The 21,523-nt window shown below is 33.9% G+C and overlaps 1 protein-coding gene across 3 annotated transcripts in view; it reads left to right on the top strand.

The window, feature by feature from the left end:
- PTPN14 (protein tyrosine phosphatase non-receptor type 14) overlaps positions 1–21,523 on the top strand; it is a 245,709-nt gene that overhangs the window by 6,336 nt on the left and 217,850 nt on the right. For 2 of the 3 annotated variants that reach the window (XM_031937364.1, XM_031937366.1), the window contains exon 2: positions 15,969–16,076. The exons of the other annotated variant lie outside the window; for it this stretch is intronic. The gene's annotated coding sequence lies outside the window, so the exon portion shown is untranslated. The remainder of the gene's footprint in view (positions 1–15,968; positions 16,077–21,523) is intronic. 3 annotated transcript variants of the gene reach the window in all.

Here is a 21,523-nt window from a genome sequence, read left to right as displayed (position 1 = left end):
GAAGAAAAGACCAGTGGTGTTATTGTAAACCTTAATTGCTTAGTGTTGATGTTAGAATTTTCTGAGTTAGTGTAGTTACTTAGAGCATACTGTGTTCCCTGTCAACTTTACATGGAGAGCCTATCTTCTATCCATCGGTCAGCCAATGTCATACAATGTCATATATATATATATATATATATATATATATATATATATATATAGCTATTTGAGAGATCTGGAGAGAGTATAAAGGATGGCTTAATATAAGCTCTTTAATAATGGAAAAACAAGTTAAAATCATGCTCAGGCACAGTGGAAATATCTTGGATGGTTGATTTAAGTTGTTTTCGTTCATAAATATCATTAATTAAAAGTGGAAGCTCAACACAGAGAACATCATGCCTTTCTCAGTGATGTCAAAGTCAGTGATGGGCATTAGCAGAGTTGCCAAACCTTCTGTATCTGTTCTATAGCTAACCAGTAGCCCCTTTTATTGTCTTGAAGTGGAGGATCAGAAGACTCAAAAGCTTTATTTTCTTTTGTTATTTTATTGTATTTGGGGAGTTAGCTTAGGAATCTCATTCCTGTTTCTCTGGTGGGGCATGGTAGAAATTCTGTCTTATTTGTTGAGGAGACTTATTTAAGAACTCAAGAGCAGTGATGGAGTTACTGAATGCCATGCATAACATTAATGCCAACCAAACCTGGTTTAGAATTTAGTTCTTAATAATAGTGAAGGGAAATAGAAAAATCTCATGGCTATTGATAAGTACACGTGTCAGCAATATCCACATCAGTTGTCTTTGTCATTCATTATGCATGTCATGTTGCCTTATTTGAGAAAAGACCTGATGTGTATGTCATCTTTTGAAGCGATGATAATATGCTTTCTAATAAAAATCATACTTGACTCACAAAATTCCAAGCGTTAGAAACTGTTCTTTCTAGTAGAGTAGAGACATATAGCAAAGACAGGGCTTAAGAAATAGGGATATTTGAAAGTCAGGACACAAAACCAATATCCACCAGTTTGGACGAATCATTTGAAAACTTTTTAAAGTACCTTGTTTGTCCTCTTATGTCTTCTTCTGAAAGAGACTAAGGCAAAATTTCCACATATTTTCAAAGCCAATCATTGGGTAACTAGGATAGGTTAAAAAAACCAAAAAAGACAGCAGTGAGACACACCCCTAAATTGAGGCAGACTAGCAGGTATTTCCATAAAGAGAACTGTCCCAAGCTGAAAACAGTTTGGAGTATTGCTGCAGGGTTACTTGGTAAAGTAAGTTTAATTCTTATGGGTAGAGAGAATTTGAATATGATAGAATGCTGTGAGGTATGTCCAAGCCCTTTCTGCTGTGTTTAAAAAGGGTGTCATGGTTTGACATGATTGTACATGTACAACTTTATCAGATTGCTTGCTGTCTTGGGATGAGGGAGAAAAATTTGGAACTCAAAATCTTAGAAAAATGGATGTTGAAAATTATCTTTACATATAAATGGAAAAAATAAAATTCTATATAAACAACAAAATTTACTTAATTAAAAAAAGAAGGATGTCATGGGTAATCCAATTTAATTCTTCATCATGTAAACAGTTTTCTCATTTTGTCAACAACTCAAGCTGTCACATATACAGCAACTTAGTTTTATCACCTATGTTATAATGTAAAGAACACTGTCTATTCTTTGGACTTTTTCCATTTCCAAAATGAACAAGATGAAGACAAAGTTATTGACCATGAACATTAGTTTGGTATGACAGAAAACAAATTTCGGGGACCTTGCCCTGTTATTTACTATAGATGCAGAAGTAGGAGTTGGAATAGTATTTGAAACTTTGTAACTGCACTGTTGATTTTCTTAATTTAGTTCAGGATGTTTTCCAGACTTTCTCTTTTGCTGTTTACTTTGTTCTTGTTTGATTTCTTATAGTGACATTTCATAGTCATTTTCTCTTCTGGCTGATCCTGTCATCAGTCATCATTTTTGGTTTTTCTTGGGTTTTACTTCAACTTTGTGATAAATCTGAACAAAGAGCAGCACTCTTTGACATGAGGTTGCCCCGTTAGTGTTATCAAAAGTAGTTGATTTAGGATGAAGTAGCAAAATATCCTTTCTTAGAAGGGGTCGCTGAGTTTATTTTTGCAGCAAATGTATCCAACTGCAGGGCTGTAATAGCCATAATGAAGGAGGATTATGCGGTATTATGTTTTATGGAGGGTGTGCTGGGCTGTTACCAGGGTCAGCTGTGACAGCTAGAGCTGGCAATTAGGTTTCATTTAAGACTCCATGTGGCAATTAACTTTGGCTTCTGCCAGGGAAATCCTGTAATCTATTAGGCATAATTTTTTCATTATACATTTGGTAAAATGTACTTTAAATGATGAAGATACCCGTTTGTTAGATTTAAGCCTATCTCCAAATTATCATTTGAAAACTGGAAGTGATTTTTTTGATTACCTGCATTTAAATACATAGATTATGCTAACATTCTGGATGTCTTTTAATTGAAAGAATTTTTACAAGGTCACACAAATTCATTGGTATAGGCATAATAATGGTTTAAATTAGTTGTGGAATATTATGCAATTATGTGGTTTAACAAAAAATGTGTAACTGAAGTTATTTATGTAATGGAAATTATGCAAGTAGTTGAACTATGTTATCAAAATAATTTTATATTCTTTAAAAAATGTTGGTTTCGTTAAAATTAATCAAAGACAAAAAGATGGTTGTGATTTGCATTGTTGTTGTCACTAAAAAATATTTTGTTATTTCCCAATTTACAGTTTATTCACTTAGAAACCAGGTAGATATAATGACATTTGGGATTCCCTTATTAGTGAAATGAAGTTCAGATATTTTGCTTCTCTACCTATTGATGTATTGTGTCATTTGCATTGCTTAGGAGAATTTTTTTATTATCATCATTATGATCATGATCATTTTGGTCCAGACTTGCAATTTTCAAGACTATTGGGGAATTTTTAGTGTTGCAACTCCTTCCACTGATGTACACCAGCAGCATCACAGCAACTTAAAAGTTTTTTTTTTTTAAATTGCCAGACTACTGAGAAGGTAATTGATTTGTGCATGATCACACAACTAATATGTGTCACCTATTTACTATTCTATGCCGTCTCTTTGAAAAATTACATATAAAAATATTATTCTGGGGCAGTTAGATGGCACAGTGGATAGAGCTCTGGCCCTGAAGTCAGGAGGACTTGTTCAAATCTGGCTTCAGATACTTAATACTTCCTTGCTGTGTGACCCTGAGCAAGTCATTTAACCCCAAATGCCTCAGCAAAAAAAAAAAAAAAAAAAAAAAAAAAAAAAAAAGTTATTCCAATTAAAATGTCATTATTTTGGAGAAGTGAAAGATGACCTGGCTGATTTTGGTAGTTCAGCGATCTGTAATTTTGTTAATGTTATTATTGTCAATGCTGTTTCAGAATGCATCTCATCTGCAACTTAGAAAATAGTCTAAAATGATTGTGGTCAAATAACGTTTTATCCTGTGGCTAACCTAGTGTGGCAAACCTTCCTGAATTTATACAGACTGATCTTTTGTTAGGTAATTAAGTGGTGCAGTTAATAGAGTGCTGGGCCTGAAGTCAGGAAGGCTCATTTAAAAAAATTCAGATCTAGTCTGAGATACTTACTAATGGTATGAACTTGAACAAGTATCTTGTTTGCCTCAGTTTGCTCATCTGTAAAATGAGCTGAAGAAGGAAATGACAAATCACTCCAATATCTTTGCCAAAAAAACCTCAAATGGGGTTTTGAAGAGAGGTGCATATATTTGTATGTATGTTTTATTGGGCCTGTACTTGAATTCATCCAGGTTTGGTAGGACTTAAGTACTTTAGACTTAAGTTTTCAGGGATTCAGGGTCCCTTCATACCATCAGAGCAGGATTTTAATACAGGGAAATAACATATCATATATATATATATGTATATATATATATATATATATATATATATGTGTGTGTGTGTATATATATATATATATATATATATATATAATTTTTCATTTAATAAATAGCCAAAAAAGAACGTTTTTCCACATATAACTAATACAGAAAAAGTGGATTATATTTAAAATTATGAATCTCTACAACTTGATATTTTTTTAAAAAATAAAGTCTGTATTAAATCTAACATGTTATTTTCAGTGCTATCCTGTTTGTCAGTGTTTCCATCCAAACTTAGTTTTATTACGCTCTATTATTTTTAAAAGGACAAAAACCATTAAAAAAAATGTGTGTGTGAGGAATCCATTGCTTTTATATATCAATCTCTAAAAACTTAAAACTTGCTCAATGATACATAATGGAAATAAAATATATAGAATAGAATTATGATTCTGAAAAGGATCTTAAAGATCAGTTTCAGTCCCTTCCTTTCATAAATGCAAAAGTAGTTTCCCAATTGGTTAAATAATTAAGCCTAAGGTTACATTGCTAATTGTGACAAGGCAGGACTTTTAATTATATGCCATAAAACTGTCTCTGGGTTATCCATTCAGTTGCATTTTTCTACTTCATAGTAAACCAAACACTATATTAAATCTTGTAGTTTATGAGTTACCTGGCATTGGGAAAAAATACATGGTTGTTGACTTCTAGGAATTTATCTTAGTTCAGGTGACTTCTTAAATGTGATCATCTTGAAACAAAAAATAACAAGTTTACCCTGTGCCAGGTACTGTGCAGAGTATACTTGAGTAGACTTTTTTAAGTTTCTTTGACAAAACTTAAAAAAAAAAAAAATCCCTTATTGGCCAGGCTTCTAGTCCTGCAATTTTCTGAGTTTAGGTGGTTGACATGTAGCTCATTTCTAGACCTGTATTGATCATCTTTTTCAATTCATTTGGAGCTGCAAATGATCTTCTACTGCCAGATTTTCTACTTTACTCGTATAGTCTTCAGGAACCCCAATTTTGATTAGGTAGTGAAGTAGGACTTTAATGAAGAAATTTTCAATTGTAATTAGATAAAAATTAACCTTAGTAATAAGGATTAACATGCTCTATAGCCTAAATGTAAACTGAATCCTTTAATGAATGGATACTTTTCTCCATATTTAGGAGAAAGATTAAAAATAAAAACAAACAAAACTCTCATGTTGAGTACATATTTAACAAACTAACTTCGACTCTCCAGTTATTACAAATGGTATTATGATTATACTGGGTGTTTCAAAAGTCTTTAAAATGGCATAGGGGTTTTTGGAATATCATATGTCTTTTTTTTTAATAATTATAACTTTTTATTGACAGAACCCATGCCTGGGTAATTTTTTACATTATCCCTTGCACTCACTTCTGTTCCGACTTTTCCCCTCCCTCCCTCCACTGCCCTCCCCCAGATGACAACCAGTCCTATACATATTAAATATGTCACAGTATATCCTAGATACAATATATGTGTGCAGAACCAAACAGTTCTCTTGTTGCACAGGAAGAATTGGATTTAGAAGGTAAAAATTAGAAGAAAGAAGAAAAGAAGAAGAAAAACAAAAATGCAAACAGTTTACATTCATTTCCCAGTATTCTTTCTTTGAGTGTAGCTGCTTCTGTCCATCATTGATCAGTTGAAACTGAGTTAGATCTTCTCTTTGTCGAAGAAATCCACTTCCATCAGAATACATCCTCATGCAGTATCGTTGTTGAAGTGTATAATGATCTCCTGGTTCTGCTCATTTCACTTAGCATCAGTTCATGTAAGTCTCTCCAAGCCTCTCTATATTCATCCTGCTGGTCATTTCTTACAGAGCAATAAGGAATATTTTATATTTCAATAAATCTCTGATCTTTTTGATACTTGTTTTCCCATTTTGTATAATTCTTATCCCTGTCCTTCTATAATCATACATAAGCACATGGATAACGTCTGAACCTATGATTTCATTGGTATAGAATTCCCTGTATGGAGCTTTCTCTGTAGTAGAAATAAGCAAAACATGATCCATAGCTTTTAGCCTTAGAGAAGTTGTTTAGAACAGAAGTATTAGACACTCAATCTACACTAATTCCAAGTGTGCTCTGAATTAGATTAATATGTAATTGGAACATACTTAACAAAAAAAAAAGAATCTAGAAAATATTAATATTGGGTTTTCTAAGTCAAGATGTGGCCTCCGGGGAATCCTCATTTTTGGTTTAGTTGTCTCTGATTTCTCTGATTTTAACACCACTGACCTGAGCACTGAATTAAGTCATTTGCCTAAGGTCATATTGTGAGTAAGAAGCAAGGTTGAGAGTTGAGGCCTGATCTTCCTAGCTCTGGGCTGTTTTTTCTTCTCTGTGTTATGCTGACACTCAAATCTTCCATCTAGTATTTTAAATTCTATATATCCACAAGAGATACTGTAGAAATCACTAGAGATACTGGTAGAGATCTCAGGCAAGCAGATGCTTCTTACATGAAATCTCTTATGCTACTAATAATGGCAAAGAAGTCATCTTTGCTTTGTACTTTTCCTACCACGTCAAGGGGTAATATTTATATGTTGAAAAATAATAATAAGCCAGAGATCCTCACTCGTTAAATAAATATTACTTTGTATTCATGAGGCTATAGTAAGGCCTGAAAATGCATGAATGCAGTGATATTTTTCATATGTAAGACCTTATTTATCTTTTAAAAATATTTTTTCCTATAAAGTTTTTTATTTTTATTTTCAGAACATATGCACGAATAATTTGACAACATTGACCTTTGCATAGCCTTATGTTTCAGATTTTCTCCTTTCCCCCCCTCCCCTAGATAGCAAGAAATTATGTTAAATTATGTTATGTTATGTTAAATTATGTTATATGTTAAACATGTTAAAATATGTGTTAAATCCAATATGTGTAAACATATACAATTTTCTTGTTGCACAAGAAAAATCAGATCAAAAAGAAAAGAAAATGAGTAAGAAAAGAAAATACAAGTGAATAACAACAAAAAAAGTAAGAATGTTATGTTGTGATCTACATTCAGTTCCCACAGTCCTCTAAATGATCTTCATTATAAGATCATTAGAATTAGTATTAATCATCTCATTGTTGGAAAGAGTCACATTCATCAGAATTGATCATCACATAATCTTGTTATCGTGTACAATGATCTCCTGGTTCTGCTCATTTCACTTAGCATCACTTAGTTCATGTAAGTTTCTCCAGGTCTCTCTGAAATCATTTTGCTGATTGTTTCTTATAGAACAATAATATTCCATAACATTCATATGCCATAATTTAGTCAGCCATTCTCCAATTGATGGGTATCCACTCAGTTTCCAGTTTCTTACCACTACAAAAAGGGCTGCCACAAACATTTTTGCACATGTGGATGGATCCTTTTCCCTTCTTTAAAGCTCCTGAACTTTCCTTTAAGTAGAGCTCTTTAAATCCTTATTCAGGTTTTTCGGACTTTTATATGCATACAACTTTAACAAGGTTTTTTTTTTTTATTTTTTTTTAAATTTAGCTTCCAAGCCTCTAACAAATTAGAAAGTGGGAGAGAATCCACTTTAGGCACATACCGGAAAAATGACAGCTGATGTCAAGGAAGGACACAGAACCAACAATATATAAAATCAGACTCATAAACTTCTTGCCATCCCCCTTTAAAATAAATACTACATCTCCGTACTCTTTTGATTTCCCTATTTTTGATAATACTGTCATTCTTCTAGTCACTAAAGTCTGAAACCTCAGGCCCTTCTACCTTTTCCTCCCCCATATATTAAGTCATTTGCCAAACTCTTAGAAATCTAATTCTATGGTGCTTCTTACATCCCTCCCCTCTAGGTGACTTTATAAATATTTTAGTCCCTCAAGGACCCAAGATTGCATTAATGTAGTATTCTCTTGGCCAACCAATGCAGACTGTAATTCCTTCATGCTTTTGAGTTGTTTTATATATATAAGCTTACTCCGATAACAAACATGTCATCTGGTACATTCCCTGTCCTTTCTTCAGAATCTTACTAGTGTCACAGGGTCTGGTAGAATTTAATTTCATTATAATCCTGCAAATGTTTATTTTATTAAGTGTTTACTGTGTGTAGGACACAGTACAATAAGGTTTTGTTTTGTTTTTTAAATATATGGACTTACAAACATATGGATATAGTTGAGGCAAGCTCCTTGTCTTCATGGAGCATACATTCTAAAGGGGAAACAACCTAGCACTGATAACTCTACACAATATAACAGAATCACATCAGAGAGTCATGGTAGTCAGCTGTGTATGGTCTGGGGTGAACTGATGGGGAAGGTAATTGGTTGGGATTAGTGGAAGTTTGGTGGATTTGTTAGCATTTAAACTAGACCTTAAATAATAGATAGGAATTCTGTACATGAAGAGAGAAAGAGAGAAAAGGTGACAGTCCAGGCACAGGACACAGAAAAGATATTTTGGCAAGAATAAATTCTTTGGTCAGTGAGCAGCCCTTTGACTGCAATATAAGTTGGCTCAAGTGTAATATGCAATAAAACTGGGAAGGTACAGTGTACAAGATGGTGTGCTGGGTCTTGGATGGCAAGAAAGGCAATTGAACTTCACTTGAAAGAGTGGCAGAAATTACAGTTTCTTGAGCAAATAAATAGGGAGATCATTTTTGGCAGTGATCAGCAGAGCGGATGGGTGACTGAGAGTGAAGGTGGGTGTGACTTGTCAGGAAGCTGTAGAAGTGATAATACAGCTGTTGAAATGATAGCCTAATAATAATGGGTTGGGGGGGGGGGGAGTGGAGGCTGTGGGAATGGAGAGCAGGGACAGATATGGGAGATATTGCAGACTTATTATTGATAGGGTTTGATAATTGGATATGAGATGTGAGAGAAGGGAAAGAATCAAAAATAATCTCAAGATTTACCCACAGGCGGCTAGATAAATAGTATTACTACCAACAGAAATGGTAAGATCAGGGTAAGTAGGGAAGGATCAAGGGAAAATGGTGGCCAGAGCACCAAAACTTCATTTATTTTTAATTTTAAAAAATGTTTTGTTTTGATTCAGTAGACACTCCCCAAACAAATATTCCCTCCCCCCATGCATATCCTTTCATGTTGTTTTTTCACTTTTGTAACAAGTTTCCTAGTTCTTAACAGGAAGGATGTGTTTTAATTTTGATAGTGTGCTATCAACACTGTTGTATTTGATTGGAATTTTGTTCTCTCTTAAGGTTGAATTAATTTCCATCACTGTTAGCCATTGGGTATTTTCTTTTTCAGTATGATTTTTTTAGCTTCACCATCAAAAGGTGCTTTTCTGATTTTTTTTCACATTTGTCATAATATTACATTACTTTTATGTACTGAGTTCAGATGTTCCTTAATCACTGGGCACATAGTTTCTAGATTTTTGTTGTTACAGATAATGTTGCTGTAGTTATTTTATGCATAAGGGTCTTTTCTTGCTTTGCCATTCCTCTTAGGGGTATAGTTCCAGTAATGGAATCTTCTTGAAGAATTTCAAATTGTTTTCTAGAATGATTGAATCAATTCATATACTTCCCTTAGCAATGAGTAAATTATGACTAACAAATTATTTTCTCATTTAAAAATTAATTTTGTTAATTTGATGGATATAAGATGAGACTTCAGGATTGCTTTAAAATGTGAGAAGTTTTAGTGTCTGACCAAACAATAGAAAATACACTTTTTGAGGGTATTGCTATGTACTGTGATAACTGATGATAATAATAATGGCCCTAAGTCACAGATAAGATTAAATTCTCTTCATTGTTGCTACATTGAAAAAAGCAGGGTCACAACATGTGTTAGAGAGATTTGAATCCAAGATGGCAAAATTTTTTGGTGCTTTAAAAGGACAAGTCTTTAGCTACCTGGGAAACTCAGTTCTCTAGAATGGCTCATTTTCTAAGTGTTTTGTTTGTATGCTTTTGTTATAGAAAGGTTTTCAGTAATCAAGTTTGAAGTAAAAGAATTTCATTTAATCAGAATGTCTAATTTATTCACTTCACCCTGTTTTTACAAATTGGTAATATTGTCAGTTAATATTGTACAATGCAAAGAACATTGGGTTTGAAGTCAGAGAATCTTTTATCACACTTTTGCTCCATTACTTCCCATATGACTTTGGCTAAGTTACCTAATTTTTCTAGACCTTAATTTTTTCATCTGTAAAATGAAGGAGTTGGTCTAAGTGACCTTTGAGGTCACTTCCAGTTCTAAATCTATGATCCCACGATCAGTATTTATCATTCTTGTCCTCCTATAAAACTTAAATTTTATGAATAAACTTATCCAAACTCTATCTGTCCTAGTCCCTCCACCTAGCACTCTGCAGTGTACTCAGAACTTTAAAATGCTAATTGAGTAAATGAATATTCAATTGTGCTTTTACTGAATGTTATGCAAAAGGGCCCAGGTAGAGTAAAATCGTGGGGCAGTATGGAGTACATGAAGTTGGAAAGACCTAGATTTCAAGTTTTGCCTTTAATATAGAAGTACCAGTTGTGTGATCTGTGTGATCTTGGTCATTTAATTTCTTGGTGCCACCAGCAATTCCCTAAGATCATTAATTATGGAAGAGTTGCAGATCTACCTGTTTGAAGGTATTTTCTCCATATGAGAAGTTCCTTACATTAACATTTCTATTCTGTTCTCTGGAAGCTTTATCCTTTTTTTTTTTTTTTTTTTTTTAGTATTTTCCCTTTTAAGGTTTCAAGTTTTTAGAGGTTAAGAAAAGTGCTTTATTTATGTAATTCTTTGTATGTATCACTTAGCATAGTGATATTCTGATTAATAACATAGTGACAGCTGATTAATAAATTCCTTTTGAAGATAGTGAAGACTTGTTTCATAGCTTTGCAAATTGAGGAGGCAATTTGTGTTCGTTTTCTTTCCGTATTTGACCCAACATGTTAGAAATCCTTAATCTCTTTAAGCTCTGACTCTATGTTGAATCTGAAATGTAAAGTGAAGAAAAGTCAACAGAATACTTCATGCCTCATGCTAGCCTTTCCTTTTCCTTGGCAAATTAAAAATAGAAAACAAGGTTGCAATCCTCTTCTTTTAGGTTACAATCTTTTAAGTTGCTTAGTTTAGCTTTAAAAAAAAATTAAGATTCCTCCTTTTCAGAGAATATATAGAATTTATATTCAGGAATTAATGTTAGGTGCCTGCATAATCTATCCCCTTCCTCTCCTACCAATGATCAGAACAAGGAAGAGAATTATTCCCAGTGTTGATTCCCCTTACTGGGGCATAGGAGAAAGGGAGAGTTTTGGAAAGCCTGGCCCTGATACCTATTCTTTCTTATCTGTGTGATCTTGAAGAAATGATTTTATCTCTTTGGGCCCCTTTATTCTCATCTCTAAAGTAAGAAGGTTGAACTAGAAATAATCTTCTCTATTCTACAGGTAGCAGTTATCTGGCTAATGAGTAATGGAATTTTCTTGTTCCAAGTTTAGTACTCATTCCACTGCACCATACTCCTTTTCAATAGGACACACACACACACACACACACACACACACACACACACAAACATACACATATACACATATTTCCACCAAGAGGGAAAGGGGGAGGAACAGTGGGGAGGAGTTGCTATGCTCCATCTCTTCCTCCTGGTGTGTATCAGTATATTAAAATTGGTGATAACTTTTACAATTTCCTGGAGCTTTGAAGTGCAGAGCACTAGATTTTTAGGGCTCACTATGGCATAGTAAGTCAGAATGCTAGGGACCTTAAAGCCTCAGATTGAGAATCAAATGGCATTCGTTAATGTCTCTTCTGGTTGCTTCAGACTACTGGGATGCTATCTTGGAGAGCCCTGCTTTTGCTGTCTCTAGTTGCAAAGCTGATAGAGACAGCCTTGCCCCTAGTTTAAGGTTGCACTAGGAGACTCAAGTGTCTTATTTGCTTGCTCTGGTGCTGACTTTGCTAGTGGTCCCTCTTTTCTATTGACTGTAAGCATCTGGCTGACTATGGAGTTTTGGGGCAGGTAAAAAATCACTCAGGTTTCTCACTGAATCAACCCCCTCCTTTACTATTTTGTTTACTGCTATTTTAAAGTTTTTGCTGCAGAAAGCATGTGAGAACTGAACCGCCTATCTCCATTCAGGTAGCCATCTTATCTGGAATTCTGGAAGATAACATTTTGATGATCAGATTCAATCCTGGAATATCGCAGAGTCTCATATGTGAGATCCATAATCATTCAATAATTTAGTCTGATTGTCCATATAGGGAAAATGCTAGAGGAAAAAAATGTTTATTATCCAAACTAGTCATGTCTAAACCCTTTTCGACACTCAATAAAAAGACAAGTAATATGATGCTCTCTTTTCAGGTTTTCCTGAACCCATCCTTCTCATAATTTCTTATAGCACAAGTGTTCCATCACGATTATATATTGCAACTTTTTTAGCCATTCTCCAACTGATAGGAATCCCCTCAATTTCCAATTCATTGCTACAGCAGAATGAACTGCTATAAATACTTTTATACATGTAAATCTTCTTCCCTCTTTTTTTAAAATCTCTTTGGGATACAGACTTAGTAGTGGTATTCCTTGGTCAAAAGGTATGAATAATTTTATAGTTGGTCATAGTTGCAAATAATTCTTCAAAAGTGTTAGAGCAGTTCACAACTCCATTAGCTCTTTATTAGTATACTTGTTTTTCCATATGCTCACCAACATTTTACTTTTCTGTTTTGTTAGTAATCTAATAGGTTAGAATTAGTATCTCAGAGTTATTTTAATTTGAATTGCTCTAATTATTAGTGATTTAGAGCATTTTTAAAAATATGACTATCGATAGCCTTATCAGCCTCTGAAAACTGCCGGTGACCATTTATGAATTAGGGAATTTATTTTATAAATTTGGTTCAGTTCCTTGTGTATTTAAGAAATGAGGACTTTATCAGAGAAACCTGTAAAAATTTCAAAATTACCCATTTTACCTTTTGTAATTATTTCAGTTTCTTGTTTGGTGATCTGAGATATCATTTTTCCTATTTCCCCTAATTTGTTTATGATATCACATTTTATGTCTATAATTACATATCCATTTTAACCTCTTGGTATATCATAGTACATGTTGGTCTATGCCTAGTTTTGGCCAAACTGCCGGCTAGTTTTTTCAACAACTTTTGTCAAGTATTGATTTCTTGCCCCTAAAACTTGGAAGTTCGGGTTTATCAAACTTAAGGTTACTATGGTCATTATCTTTGTAAATTGTCTACTTAATGTTTTCCACTAATTAGCCACTTTATTTCTTAATCAATATCAGATTGTTTGGATGATTGCTTTATAATATAGTTTGAGATCTGGTACTGTTTGGTTGCTTTTTTTTTTTTTTTTTTTCATTGATACCCCTGATATTTGTAACTTTTTATTTATTTATTTATTTTATTATTTATTTTTCCTTTTTTCCCCTCAATAGTATTTTATTTTTCCAAATACATGGAAAGATAGTTATCAACGTTCATTTTTCTAAGATTTTGTGTTCCAATTTTTTCCCCTTCCTTTCCTTCCTTCCCTCTCCCCAAGACAGTAAGAAATCTGATTGATATAAGATATACATATGTCCATATTTCCCATGAGAAATGCAAGAAAAATTAAACTAAGAGAAAGAGAAAAAAAAGACAAAAAAGAAAAAGCAAACAAATAAAAAAAGTGAAAAACACTATGCTTTGATTCACATTGAATTTCCACATTTCTCTCTCTGGATGTGGATGGCATTTTCCATCCTAAGTCTGTTGGAATTGTCTTGAATAACCGTTTTGCTGAAAAAAGCTAAGTCTATCATAGTTTACCATCCTATAATCTTGTTATTATTGTGTATACTGTTTTCCTGGTTCTGCTTACTTCACCCAGCATCAGATCATGTAAGTCATTCAAGGCTTTTCTGAATTCAGCCTGTTCATCATTTCTCATAGAACAGTAATACTCAATTTACATTCATATACCGTAAGTTATTCAACCATTCTTCAATTGATGGGCATCCACTCAATTTCCAGTTCCTCACACTACAAGAAGGGCTGCTACAAACATTTTTATATATGCAGGTCATTTTCCTGCTTTTATGATCTCTTCTAGATACAGATCCAGTAGAGATACTGCTGGATCAAAGGGTATGTTTCCACTTATGTTTTCATCTGATTCCAGTGTCACTCAAGAGTTTTGCCCTCATGAGCTTTGTGCGAACAAATTTGATATCTCTGATCCAAACTGTGATGTGTGTGTAGGTCAATGGACAACTCTTAGAAATGATTCATCAATATGTGTGTTTTCGACAGACTGTGTATCTGGGTAATGAATTAATTGGGTTAGAGTTGAGTATGAAGAGAGGGTCCTGGATTGCCTTAGGGATAGTTTATGGTTAATGGTTCCTAAACTTTTCAGTGAAATAAAGATTCAAATTTTTACTGTAAGTATTCTTCTTGAAATGTTCAGTGACTGTGAATTAGATGATATCACAATCTTTTTAGGCAAAGGTTGGTTATTAAATTTGCTTTGGCCCACAACATGTAGAATTCTCCTTGCATCAATAGTTATCTTAAGAGCTCCAGCACAATCTGTCAAGCAAGGGTAGTTTAGTTAGGTACAACCTCTTAGAGTTCTAGTTCTGCCTCCTTCACTTACCCATTCTATTACCCTTGGCAAGATACTTGACCTCTGGATGCCTCACATTTTCTTCATCTATGAATCGTAAAGAAGAAAAGGAGGAGGCATATAAAGAGACTAATGTAAATACACAAAAGGCCTTCATGATGAGATCAAAACTGAAAAGAATATAAAAGAGGGGGGGCTTTGGGGCACATAACTGAAGATGAATACAAAAGAATTGCATGTATCTGTAAGATTAGCTTCAGGAACACTAAAGCTCAGAATGAGCTGAGGCTTGAAAAAAATGCAAAGGACAATAAAGATGGCTTTTTAAAAAATGCTATATTTAAACAAGAACAAGGAAGAGTGAGGCCTGATGCTTGGGGCAGATGGTGTTAATACTAGACAAGAAAAAAAAAAAACTTCTGTCTCTCCTGTGAAAGAGAATTATTTTCAAAATGATGAAAATAAAACAAATAAGTTTTTAAAAAAAGGATTTAAATACCAGGATTGGTGAAAAGATGGTAAGAGAACCTAAATTTTCTTACTGACAACACTAATAGCTAACATTTTTATAGTGCTTTTAAGGTTTGTAAAACTAGGTTAGTTCCTTTAATCCTTATAACTATTCTGAAGTAGGTTTATTGTTATCCCCATTTTACTGATGAGAAAAGTGAAACAGAATATTTAAGTGATATTCCCAGGGTCACCCTGCTAAGTGTTTGAAGAAGTATTATTTGAACTCACGTCTTTTTGACTCCAAATAGCAAAGTCTGTCCACTGTACCACCTGATATCTGAAGGTCATAAAAGATTGGCAGATTAAATTTATGAACTGTGGACTAGAAGGAAATAGATGGATTTATGGCTGGATTTAAGTAGAAGGGGTAGGAAGAGGAACTAGCATGAAGTAGTAGAAAAAATGCTAAGCTTGGATTTAGAAAGTCCTGGGTTTTAATCTTGCTTTAGATATATAGTTAAGTGCTGTATTAATCATGGCTGCTGGAGCCAAGTTAAATTGGCTCAAGAAATTAGAGCTTTAAATTTTCAGAGAGAACATTTATACTTTGGAAATTGGACAAATATTGTAAATCAGGGCTTGATCTATTATTCTGTTGATTGTCTATACTTATATACCCATACTTGGTTATTCTTATCTGTAAAATGGACAAAATAGTGTCTACTCTGGCAGGGTTGATAGAATATAAAGGGATTATGCTTTGTAAATCTTAATGTAGCACATAAAGTAAGCTTTCATAATTATTCAATATTATATAGGGCTTAAAGGATTTGGAATTGGAAGCATCCTTAGAGACCATCTAGTTTCTCCATTTTACAGATTAGGTAAGTATTTGATGGTTGTCATGTAGAAAAGGGACTAAATACATTCTTTGTCATTCTAGAAAACAGAAGTAAGATCAGTGGATGACTTTTACGTAGAAGCAGATTTTGGCTTTTGGATGTTTGTAATGATTAGAGCTCTCCAGAAGTGGAACGACTTCTCTCATAAGGTAATATTTCCTATCACTGGGATTGTTCAAGGAAACACTAGGTAACTTACTTTTTATGGATAGCATAACATAAATGTATTTTTGAATTAACTAAAATTTTAGATTAAATGACCTTTCAGGTCTTTTCTAACCCTATTCTAAAATTTAACTAGTAATAGTCACCCTCCTTTTTTGCAGAGATAATGAGGGATGTAAATTAGACCATGCATATCAATTGACTGGATTTATTAAGCATTTGCTATGCAATAGACCATGCTAGATGCTTAGAAATTGGGAAAATTGCCAAGACAAAGGTAACAAAGGCACAAAAATAAAAGGAAACATAAAATGGAAATAAAATAAAAACAACTCGTAAAGAGTTTACATTCTAGCCTAGATAGCAGTATAGAATTATAATAAATTAAGAATATATAAAAGAGTCATTAACTGCTAGTAGCTTGATGATCAGAAAAGACATGCCTGGTCTTTCCATGCCTTCTTCTTCAGCAGATTGCCCTTCTCTCTCATTCCTATTCTTACTGATTGTCAGCCTCTATCTGTTTATAGGCTGCTTCCCTGATGCTTACAACATGCCCTTGTCTTTTTTATCCTCAAAAAACCCTCACTTGCTCTATTGGTCCTTGCTAGCTGTTTCATATCTCTTCTCCCTTTTGTGGCTAAGCTCCTTGGGAAGATTTTTTTATAGTTGATTTCTGCACTTTCTTTCTTCTCTTTTCTTAACACTCTATAATCTAACTTCTGACCTCATCATTCAACTGAACTGCTCTTTCCAAAGTTGCTAATGTGCTTTTATTGCCAACTCTGGTGACTTTTTCCTCAATCCTCATCCTACCTGACCTCTCTGTGTCCTTTGACACTGTCAATCATCCTCTTATCCTTGATGAGATCTTCTTTCTAGGTTTTCTAGATAGTGTCTGTCTTGGTTCTCCTCCTACCTGCTGGATCAGTCCTTCTTCACTTCTTTTGCTGAATCTTTTTCCAGATGATGTTGACTAGTGGTGAGGATCTTCCAAGGCTCTGTCCTGAGTTTTCTTCTCATTTCTTACTGTACTGTTTCATTTTATCATCCCATACACTTCCATGGATTCATTTATCATCTCTATGCTAATAATTTTCAGATCATTTATCCAGCCCTAGCCTCTCTTCTTTTGCTTACTGGACATCTCAAACTGAAAGACCTGTAGACATGTTAAACCCAGTATGTTCAAAGATAAACTCATCTTTCTTTCAAAACTTTCCCTTCTTCCAAACTTCCCTATAATTGTCAAGGGAACCATTGGTTCTTCAGGCTTGCAATTTAGTTGTCATCCTCAATATCCAGTCTGTTCCCACAATATGTTATTTCTACCTTTGTAACATCTCTAAAATATGTCCCTCTTTCTCCTCTGAACTAGTACTCTAGTTCAGCCACTCATCTCCTCAGGCCTGAACTATTACATACAGTAGCCTAGTGTTTGATCTGCCCCACAAATTTCTCCCTTCTTTAGTCAATGTTGCCTTCACCTTTCTAATTGATCTTCAAGTGCAGGTCTGACCATGTCACTTTCTATTCTGTAAACTCTAGGGATTCTCCATTATTTCTAGGATTGGCTATAAAATCCTCTGTTTGGTGTTTAAATCCCTTCATAACTTGTCTTCCCCTACCCCATCTTTCCAATCATCTTATATCTTAAATTTTCTCTCTCTCCTACACTCTGAGATCTTGTGACCCTGGTTCTCACACATGACACTTCGTCTCTGAATTCCATGCTTTTCCACTAGCTAGTCTTCATTATCTCTATTTCTGGCTTCTTTCAAGTTGAAGCTAAAGTGTTACCTTACAGGAAGCCTTTCCTGATTTTCCTTAATTCTAGTGTCTTCTTTTTGCTAACTTTCTCTATTTTATTTCATATATTTCATTTGTTTTTTATGTCATTTATTTATATTTTGTCACCTATATCAGACTGTGAATTCCTTGAAAACAGGAATTTGGGGGAATGTATGAGCAAGAAAAAGGGAATGAGTTTGATAGATGGTGTTTGATAGATAGCACTGACAAGTCTTAGAAACTGATGGGTTCTGGAAATATTGCCATTTCTCTTTTTCTTCTATATCTTAGGTCAATTCAAGGTACTATATATGCTTATGGATTTGTGATTTAATGTCAGATTTTAAAATAGATTTTTTGGTAGAATTAATTGGTAGAATTAAATCTTAATAAACTGAGATAAATGTTAAGCTGTTATCCATGTATAATGTGTATGTTACGTATAATAAATCAGGGGAATTTTTAGTTTTTCTGTAGCTTATAAAGATTCTAAAGTTGAAAGAATAAGTAGTTGCAGTATATGGAAATGATTAAGGCAATCAGAAGTGGAGTGGTTCCTTTTTTTTTTTTATCAGAAGAAGTATTTTAAATCTTATCTCTTAGCTAAATCTGTATTTACCCATTTGCTTCAGCTTTGTAATAGGGAGTTAGTCCATGTATAAAAAAGAGAGATATTGGAGACTGGGAGTCATGTGAATTCTAACTGGTGAGTTAGCAGCTTTTAGAAACATACATACTCTTATTTATGTTACACATAGAATCATTTGTTTCTTTTGGAAAGTAAGTTCAAAAGAATTTATAAAAGCCTTGAGCATATTTTTTGTCTTAACATTCCCAGGGCTCAGTATAATTCCTGATATAAAATAGAAACTACTTAATCAACTCTTTACAGATGAAAGGCAAAATGAACAAAGGCTCATCCTTTCTTGAATCTCATTTTCCTCATCCTTAAAATGAAGGGCATTTGATGACTTCCATAAAGCCCTTTCAACTCAACATTTTGTGATCCAATGAACTATGATTTTAAAAAAATTAAACATAAGAGTATAACAGAAGTATAATCAACATACTATGAATATTCAGGAGTTTCTTAGAAGATGGAATGTGAAATTTATTTGACATGTTATAATGATATCTACATTTTCCAAACCTTCCCTCCATCTCATCCCCCAAATAAATTTACTTGATAATTTTATTTCCAGCTTTGGTAGGATTTTGACTACGGAAGTATCAGTGTCACGATTATTGTCTTTAGTTTTAACATGGATTAGCTTTGTAAGTTGATTTACAGAAATGACAGTTATTAGTTAAAAGGTTTAATGGATTGTAAGGTCTCCCCATGTGTCCAAGCAGTCAAATAAAGCTAATACATTAATAGAAACAGAGTTCAGAAAGAAGGTCATGGTACTATTGTACTCTGCTCTGGGAATATGTTTAGTTTTGAGCAGCACCTTTATTTTTTTAATTGAATTTTTTTAGTTAAAATTGTTTTTCTTTCTCTACTTCCCATCCTCCCACCACCAGGTGTGTATGGGAAAGACAAAAGTCTTGTAAAAAGTAAGCATACTCAAGCAAAAAAAAAATTTCACATTGGTCACGACCAAAAATATTTATGTCTCATTTTGAGCTTGGAGTTCATCAGTTCTCTGCCAGGAGATTGGTTTCTAATTAGTTGTCAGGAATCATGGTTGGTTATTTACATTTAAAGGACATTGATAAACTGCAATGTTTGAGGAGATGACTTGGATGGTAAAGCAATCAGATATTAGACAAATCAAAGTAACTAGAAAGGTTTAGTTTTTTTTTCAAAATATTTGCAGTGTTATATGGGAGAGGGATTGAACTATATTGAATCCAATGACAGAATTGTAAGCTATGATTGGAACTGCAGAGAGGCAGGATTAGGTTTGAAATAAGGAAAACTTTTCAATGCTTAGATCTATGCAAAAGAAGAATGGGTAGCCCTAGTTAGCAAGTTTTCCATTAATGGAAGTCTTTAAGCAGAGGCAGGTTGAAATTTTATCAGATATAAGTTGGTGGCATATTTGTCTAAAAATGGATTGAACTGAAATCATTACCAGTAAACTTTTAGTAAGCATTTAACTATTTTGCCAGGTACTGTGTTAAGTGCTGTGTATACAAAGAAAAGCAGAAACACAGACAAGATGACTTTCTGAGGTCCCTTTCAATTCAGATATTTTGTGATTTAATGACATTTAGCATTTAATCTTCCATCAGGTGTTTTTTGTTTTTGTTTTTTTGTTTTTATTTTTGGTGAGCACAGTGGTATGTCTAGGGGCTTTGTAGCCTTTGTATTATTTTCTATATGATTACTTCTCTTATCTTCTCTAATCTAATCAGTTAATCAAATCTTGCTAATTCTACCTCCAGAGTATTTCTATCATCAATTTTTTTCTTTCTTCTCAAAGGAAGCACCCTGACACAGGTTATCAGGACTAGCCAAGACTACTGATATAGTCTCATAATACTTTTGCTTTTTCTTACTGACAGTCTGTTATATCACTGCCAGATGACTGACTCTCTCTACCATTCCATTCCTCCTTTCTCTTCTAGGACTCATCGTCACAATGTTCCTAGAGGAAATAGCAAACTGAGTTTGCTAGGTTCCCTAAAATTATGCTATCTAAACTTAACTAGGCTTTCACCGATGACAACAATACTTTTATTCATCTCTCATTGACTCTATTATACTCTGCACAGTGAATGTTACAAACTTCTCCTTCACTGCACGCCTCTTCCCCAACTTTAATTCCACCCCCTCTCTCATTAGATATCCTTATTTCCTACTCCACTGAGAAGATTGAGGTCAATTATAGTAAGTCTCTCTTTTTTTTTCTTTATGTCCCCACACTCTTCTGTACCTCTTTTATTCCTCTGGCCGATGATTTTCCTATTTTCTAAAACCTTATACTTCTAAAATTGTCATGATTCCTTCTCTTCCTCTCCCTGCCAGATATCTTCTCAGCTTCTCATTTTCCATGTCTTTTCCTTTATTGGTTCCTACTGGCTTCAGATATGCTCAGTGAGTTCAATATGTGCACTTTCACCTTTAAAACAATCATGTTGTCTCATTTCACTATCACAGTTTTAGAAAGAGTAAACTCTATTCTTGAGTTTACTCTACCCAGGAGTTCTCTGCACTTGAGAAGTGAGTAGAGTTTACTCACTTTTTTACTCCCTATTAGTTTTTTATTCCTCTTCACTATGTCTTCTGGAAGTACATCAGTAGTGGTAGAATACTAGATCTTAAAACAGAGAACTGGATTCAAATCTCACTTCTGTTTACTACTCTTGAGATCTGGGGCAAGTAACTATCATTCTCTGTACCCCATCTATAAAATAAAGGGACTATAAGAAAGCTCAGAGGTCATTTGTCCAACTCTATTATTTTACAGATACTAGAAGTTGACTTGCCCAATGCCACCCAAAATTAGTGGCAGTATTGGGATGGGTACCCCTTTGCTCTAATTTCCAATCTGGTAATTTTATCATGCTACATTAACCTGGGCTTAGGACATGAGCTCAAAGACTCTTTCTAGCTCTGAATCCTATGATCTATCCAGCTGAAATGAGCCTTTTTTGTAATGTAGAGGTTCTTAATCTGCGGTTCATAGACAGA

Source organism: Sarcophilus harrisii, chromosome 4 (assembly GCF_902635505.1).
Source record: "Sarcophilus harrisii chromosome 4, mSarHar1.11, whole genome shotgun sequence".
Taxonomy (NCBI): Eukaryota; Metazoa; Chordata; class Mammalia; order Dasyuromorphia; family Dasyuridae; genus Sarcophilus; species Sarcophilus harrisii.
Note: the sequence above shows the minus strand (reverse complement) of the source record. Positions and strands in the feature narration are given on the sequence as shown.